This window comes from Mytilus galloprovincialis, chromosome 10, assembly GCF_965363235.1.
Source record: "Mytilus galloprovincialis chromosome 10, xbMytGall1.hap1.1, whole genome shotgun sequence".
Lineage (NCBI taxonomy): Eukaryota > Metazoa > Mollusca > Bivalvia > Mytilida > Mytilidae > Mytilus > Mytilus galloprovincialis.
The window spans coordinates 30,388,716-30,395,741 of record NC_134847.1 but is presented as its reverse complement, the minus strand read 5'-3'; the positions used below and the strand labels follow the sequence as shown (position 1 = coordinate 30,395,741).

The following is a 7,026-nucleotide window of genomic DNA, read 5'->3' as shown; positions in this document are numbered from 1 at the left end:
AAAAACTTATGATTGGATGCCAATTTTAACTTTGAAAAACAGGAATTAGCTTCTTTTCAATAACTTTGAAAATTGATATCGAAAAAAACAACTATTTTTCTCTGAACACATGTTTTTTAATTGTATTTTGTTTTTCTTCCGCTACATATATTTTCTTACAGTGGCAATATTTCGAATAGTTATTGCCTCTTTGAAACTGACCCTGTTAAGCCAAACAATTTTTTTATTGTAAGAGGAATCCCCGACACTGTTTTGTCTTGCAATTGTGTGCACATCTACTCCGCAACCGTTAAAGATTATGCCAAATTTATTTCACCAATTTGTTTATGATACTCTCAGGGTCTTACAAATAGTGTTGACCGATGCAGTGTAGAGCTTCCATATGAGAGTTATTTCCCGTTTTGTATTTTTAATAAGAAAAATGTAATTGTAACTGGTAAACAGTAAGTGAAAGAGACAAGAGTTTTTTGATTTGTGGTCCTTGGTCCAAACTAAAGAAAATAAGACAAAAGTCAAAGATCAGGGTCATGTTCTAAGTTTTGATTTTGATTATTTTTACTACAAAGACACCAAGAAATAGTTTTAAATAAATTGTTAGTTGCGACGTGTCGTATCTCATAAATTTTAGTTGAACTGGTGGGTAGACATTAAATGAAAGTTTTAGCCCCTCAAATATTAAGAATTATGGGTAAAGTAATATTACTTATTAACCATTTATATAAAAAAAGAACTTTTGGATTTGACATCTTTGATTTTGTACCTTGAAATTAAGTTCAAAGTCAAATGTAAAATTGACGGTCTAGATTTTTACCTTTGACGAATATTCATTTCTTAACACGATAACGCCCTGTCGTCCCATGCACTAGGGAAATAGACAAATAACCTTGAAAATGTCACTAAAAGTGCCTTTTTAAAACCAGAAACAGCAATTTATCTCCCTTATTTTAATATAAGTAAAAGTAGATAGAAACTATATATTTTGAGAATCAGGGTAAAGTAAGCTATTACTTGACACCGGCAGTAACTTTGATTTAACCAGTAATGGCGTATTATCTTCCTTAATTGGTTAGAGATGCCTCAAATCTTGTATTTTCAAAATCAGTGTGTGATAAGCTATTATCTTAGCCCAAACATATTGGGTTTTATCAAAATTTTCTTATCTTAAGTTAAATTGAGTGGAAAAACTGTCTCAAAATTTTTGAGCTTGCATGTATTTTTTTGCTTAGATAATTATTGCCCCTGGAATGCTTTTATTCAAGGTTAATTGTTTTTTTTTCTGCTGGTTTATATTAAAGCTGTAGAGCCTTTAAAAAAATGGTGTACGACGTATGTCCTTTAAAACTGTCAACCCGGGATTGATATTGAGGAAACCGGAAGTAGCTGTTTTTTTTCATTTTCATTAAAAAGTACTTGCAATTCATATTTTTGTAATTGATATACATAAAGTTATAATAAGTCACCGGAAATGCCCTTCGATAAACCGGAAGTGGCCAAGTATCTCCTTTATTACAGGCAAAAGTATGTAGATCCATACATTTTTGTAATCTGTGCGAAAGAAACTCTTATTTGAGACCAGAAGCAGCACAACTCCCTTAATTTACAAAAAAAAGTATATAGAGACCATTGATTTATTTCATTAGTATATAGAAATGTAGGATTGAACACCGACAGATACTTTTAGAAAACCGGGAGAATTTGTTTATCAATGATTTAGAAATTGATGTGGAAAGACCTTTAATTGTCTCTGAACAATTAGTTTTAACTGATATATTTTTTTCCTTCTACTTTTTTTTTTTGGCATGTATTTTGTTTCGCAATGCATCGATTAGATATTTGGTATATATTATCGCTCAATTTTTGCGCTTTTACATTTTTCCCTATTTAGCTGAACAATTTTCTGTCCAAGAGAAGTCCCCCCAAACACTGTATTCCTAGTGTATGTATTTCCTTCGTAACCGTAAAATATAACGACGAATTTATTTTTCCAAATACTCAGGGTGTTTTGTTTAATTTTGGCCAAAGTGGTATATATATATTCCATACGACAGTAATATCCACTTAAGGTGTATCGGGACTTTTCGACTGCGCATAATTTCACGCATGAATTACAATGCACACGAAACGTAAGTGTCATAAATTTTATATTATTTTTTAAATATTTTGGTTGATTAGAAATGTTAAATCATTATAGTTTTGTCACAAAAAAATATTATCGTCATTTTTTTGTATCTGTGAAAGGCTCAAAATTACATTTCACCCAATTTCACCATTTTCCCGCCAAAATGTCGTTTTTTTTTCTTATCGGTGACCTATGTTTTTTATTCGCTCATTCTTTTAATCTATATTTCAGCTTTTTATATTACAGTTTTGGTTTAAGTGTCATAGAACGTTTTTTTTATAATCCGATACAAATGTGTCAACACCTCTATTTTCCCTATCATTTCATTGAAAAATGATCCCTTTTACGTACCTGTTTAAAAGTAAAATTTTGAGCCTAAATGGTCCGTGACATCCTATTTTTGTTCGACCAATTTGATTCACTTTCTGTAAAGAATAAAATAACAAAAAAACGGCACTTCTGATAGACACTTCGAATAAGCCCGAGCCACCTTGTGTTGAATTTAATATAAGTGATATTCATTTGTAATTATTCAACCATAAGCGAAGGTGAACTAGAGTTTTTGTATAACTGAGAAAAGAAAATTAAGTCCAAAGGTGAAGAATATATACTGGTACTAGATTTTGATTGTTTACTTTCTAGCAAAAATCCGTATTAGATATCGACAACATTAAATTCTAAATTTAAAGTTGCAACATGTCGTTACACATACAATTTGGTTATAAGGGTACGTTCTCATCAAAAATGAAGTTTTCTATCCCATATATTTAGAAATATGCCTATGGCGATATTACAAATTAACCAAACACAATAAAGACCTTGTGTCTCTCGTTTTAAGATCCCTGGTTTATGACCTTAACATTAAGGTCAAGATCATAGGTAATTCTTACGTTCAAGGTTTTGACCTTTGATTTTATGTATATACTCACTTCCTATGTATACATAATAAAGTCATATGACATTTTGCATTAGATTGCAAACCATATGACCTTGAAAAGGCCAACTTGAAGTGAACTTGCGTAAAATGGAAGTAACTAATTTTTTTCTTCTAATTTTATGTAAAAGTATATAAAACCATATATTTATGGAATCAGGGTCATGCAAACTAGCAAATAATAGCGGAATTATATTTTTAAACCGGGATTAATATACAATCTCCCTTATTTCAAACAACAGTGTATAGAAATTGGATAGATTTGGAATCGGTTTACCAAAACCTATCATTTGAGACTTTAAATAACATCTTACACTGGAAATTGTTATTTTCATATGAAATATATATATGGAAAGACTTTCAATGGTTCAGTAATTTTACTTAAAAATCTACCTATTTTGTCTGTTTGAAGATTAACTTAAGGAAAATGTGTAATTCTACATGGATTAAAAGATTAAAGACTAACAAAAGGTGTAAATCTGCTCTAAGCTACGGTCACACCTTACCAGATAGATCGAACGGACGTCGAACGGAATTATTTTTTTTTCTCTATCTGTTAATGTTCGTAAGACCCTACTTATCCGTTAGACGTCTGTTTGTTACCGTTTCCTGTCCGTTGGTCAAAAGTTCGACATCTATTCTGTCGTTCCTAAGTATGTTCAATATTCTGTGTGTGTCCGTTAGACATTTTTTACGTGTCTGTTTTATTTGGTCAGTTCACCAACAGATTTCCAAAAGATACAACTTTTGTCAAACGTAAATGAAAAATTATATCATCCGTTTGGCATCTGTTAAGCTATCTTGAAAGGTGTGACCACATCTTAATCAACAATGTAAACGTTCTGATCGGGATCTTTCAATTTCTTGCATATTGCATGTGATTTAAAAGAGCTGCAATGAAATAGACTATGAGTAAGAGTAATCTTCTCTCAGATGGTTTGTACTCCCTTTAGTCACATAAACGGATCTACAAAAATGAAAAATTATCTTAAGAATTACTTTTATGTCAAATTGAATTTAAGAGGAATTTGAATTTGAATTTGGTTTGCTTCAGTGTAACCTTTATTTTGATTTTGTGTTTGACATTAAACAAAATGAAATTATAAAACACAATATACTTTTAAACACTTAAAAAAAAGCATAAAGGTTTTCCTTTAATCTACTAAGATATAATAGTAGCATGGTTAACATATAAAAGATACACCCAGACAACATGAGTATGTTGGCCCAACATTGGCACAACGTATATCATTTGCATTGGCCCATCGTTGTATTTTAACGTTGGCCCAACGTATAAGTGCAAAGTGGGCCTACGTTGGCCCAACATGATGGCTTCATGTTGGCCCAACGTTGTACGGTTATATGCAATACATAGAGCCAACGTTGGCCCATTGTATGAAAAACGAAATCCATGTTGGCACAACGTTGGACCAACGTAGAAATATCTTTTCTTATGTTGGCACTATGTTGGTCCAAGGTAGGTATTTCTCATTTTTATGTTGGCAATACGTTGGTCTATTGTTTCAACCAAATTACAATGGATGCTGCATGAGGAGCTGTATATGATAAATACCCCGGAGCGCATTTGATCTTTTTTTGTATTCCAAACTGCCAAAGTTTAAGGTAGCAATTCTGTATTTTTGTATTACCCATTGTTGTTACTGTCCTTGTTTTTTTCATGAACTTTGCCTCTTTAATTTTATTTATTGTGTGACGCTAAGATATTTCTTTGGCAATGTTTGATGGATCGACCAGATAAACTCTGTGTCATTTGGTGTCTTGTAAAGAGTTGTCTCATTAGCAATCATACCACATCTTCTTTTTTCATATCAATTTCATTTATTTCTTTAACAGAACAAATGATGTATGGCTTATGGTTAGGCGATCAAACAAATAGTTTTTTCGGAGATGTAATTTTAGTTGTATTGGTTCCAGATCCAGAATGAAAATTAAATAATTCAGAAGATGAAACTTTATTTATTTTAAATTTAATATCATTGGTCGTCACCACTATTAGTGTCCTCCTCAATTTGAACTTCAACAGTGTCATTATTATTTATAATTGTTATTCTTTTTTTCTCTTCTCTGTTTCTTGCCACCTTCTCTGTCAAGGCTTAAGCGCCGCCAATCTTTAGCTGCATCATCTATTTCCTTATCCGAAGACTCTTTACAGCTATGTTTTTTTTCTAACCGACTCTGTAATAAAGTTATAAGTAAACTTGAATTGCGTATTTGCCTAATGCATGCGTGATCTCCCTTCTAGATATGTAATATGAATTAATGTATATTCTAAATAGTTTAAACACTATTTAATACAAAATAAAATCTTAAATAACCATTTTGTTTTATATTGGTTATTTGTCTAATGGTCAGAAATTCATTAGTATTAGACGGATTTGTGGGTATAACAAACCCTTATTACTATTATTTCAGAATTCGGTATCATGCTTTATATATTCGTAATATACATGATATATAAAGAATAATTTAGATGTGTATTAATGAACAGTTATATATTTGATATATAAAAACACTGTTACACATTCAAGTGTGTATATGATTAGGTTTCACAAATATATCGTATCTGTTTGCATGCGATTTAGAAATACAATAAAACTAACAAATTCATTTATATTTTAATGAAGTAGAAATCATTATACCACATTTTTGAAAAAATTACGGAATAAGGTACATCTTAAGACAATTTTATCCCATTAACTTCAGTAATGATCATACATGTTGTGGTTATAGATTTATATATTTTACCATTTGTTTGAAGATACTAATGTTCAGTGGCAAATATTTCATGATAATTAATAGGATTGAAATGATTTAAAATCTAGAAAATATTTCGCCCGAAACGTATAAACTTCAAGATCAGCATTATAAAATGATAGAAATTAATATATGTTTTGATTTTTAACAACATCCCTCAGATTAAAAAATCATATTGTATTTGTCATTCTGAATCGTATATATATATCAGATTTTCTAAAGTTACAACTTACATGTTACTATCTTTCTCTTTGAATCTCAGATGACATGATTTTCTCTTTTTGTTTTCTTCGTATCGCTGCTCTCTTACAAATACACAACAGGAAATAATTAGAAATTTTTAATTGATGTTTATATTAATGTTTCATGTTTTGTCCGACTCGGCTTCTGTTAAAATCATTATTTATTTAGGTGGACGATACACATTTTATTACTAGATTTATGATGTCTGTGGTAGAGACGGCAATGTTTTCTTAACCGTCTCATGACTTGGTGCACGTGTTAATTTTTCAATCTTTGTCAGGTTTATTCAGTCAGTTGCATTGATAGTTAGTAGCAGTATAGAAGTGCAAAATTCAAATCAATATTATTTGGTTATTTCACAACTTTTCACAACTTCTTTAAAATGCCGCCAGTTCGTAAAAAGCGTGTTTCCAGTAAGAAAAGTAAGAAAAGTGACACACCAGTTGTACAGAATTCCAATACAGAATTGACATTTGACGAAGTTAAAGAAAAACTAAGGAAGCAAGGCATCAGGGCTCCATCAACTTTCACGAAAGAGCAGTTATTGGAACTATTAAATGAGAATTCAGGACAGGATAATACAGTTATGCCCGAAATCCCAGCATTAACTCAACTTACCACCAGTTTAAACAACATGGAGCAAACTGTTCAAAATCAAGGAACTTTAATTCAGTCGCTTTTAGTTCGAGAATCAAATATCATTAGTCAACCTGCAGTCGTTAGTGATATAAATAATGGAGTACATCATGATACAGGATCTTATCACACTACCAAGGTTTCCTCAGGCATGTTTCCGCATGTTCAAGCAGTGGCGCCGAACGTTCGGAAGCAGATTTTAGAAGGCAAGTACATTAATCTGGCTACCCTTCTTAACAATCAAGAAAACGTACAAGATTACAAAACCGTTGATGAATCTGACGGGTCCGTTCTGTTAATCAAACATCGCGATCCCCGC

At 31.4% G+C, this 7,026-nt stretch overlaps 1 long non-coding RNA gene across 1 annotated transcript; it reads right to left on the bottom strand.

Annotated features, from left to right (window-relative positions):
* Positions 1 to 4,633: 4,633 nt before the first annotated feature.
* On the bottom strand, positions 4,634 to 6,159 carry LOC143047356 (uncharacterized). The gene is made up of 2 exons (XR_012969522.1): positions 6,062 to 6,159; positions 4,634 to 5,249 (listed from the first exon to the last, which is right to left on the bottom strand). It is a non-coding gene; the product is annotated as an uncharacterized LOC143047356 (long non-coding RNA).
* Positions 6,160 to 7,026: the final 867 nt, after the last annotated feature.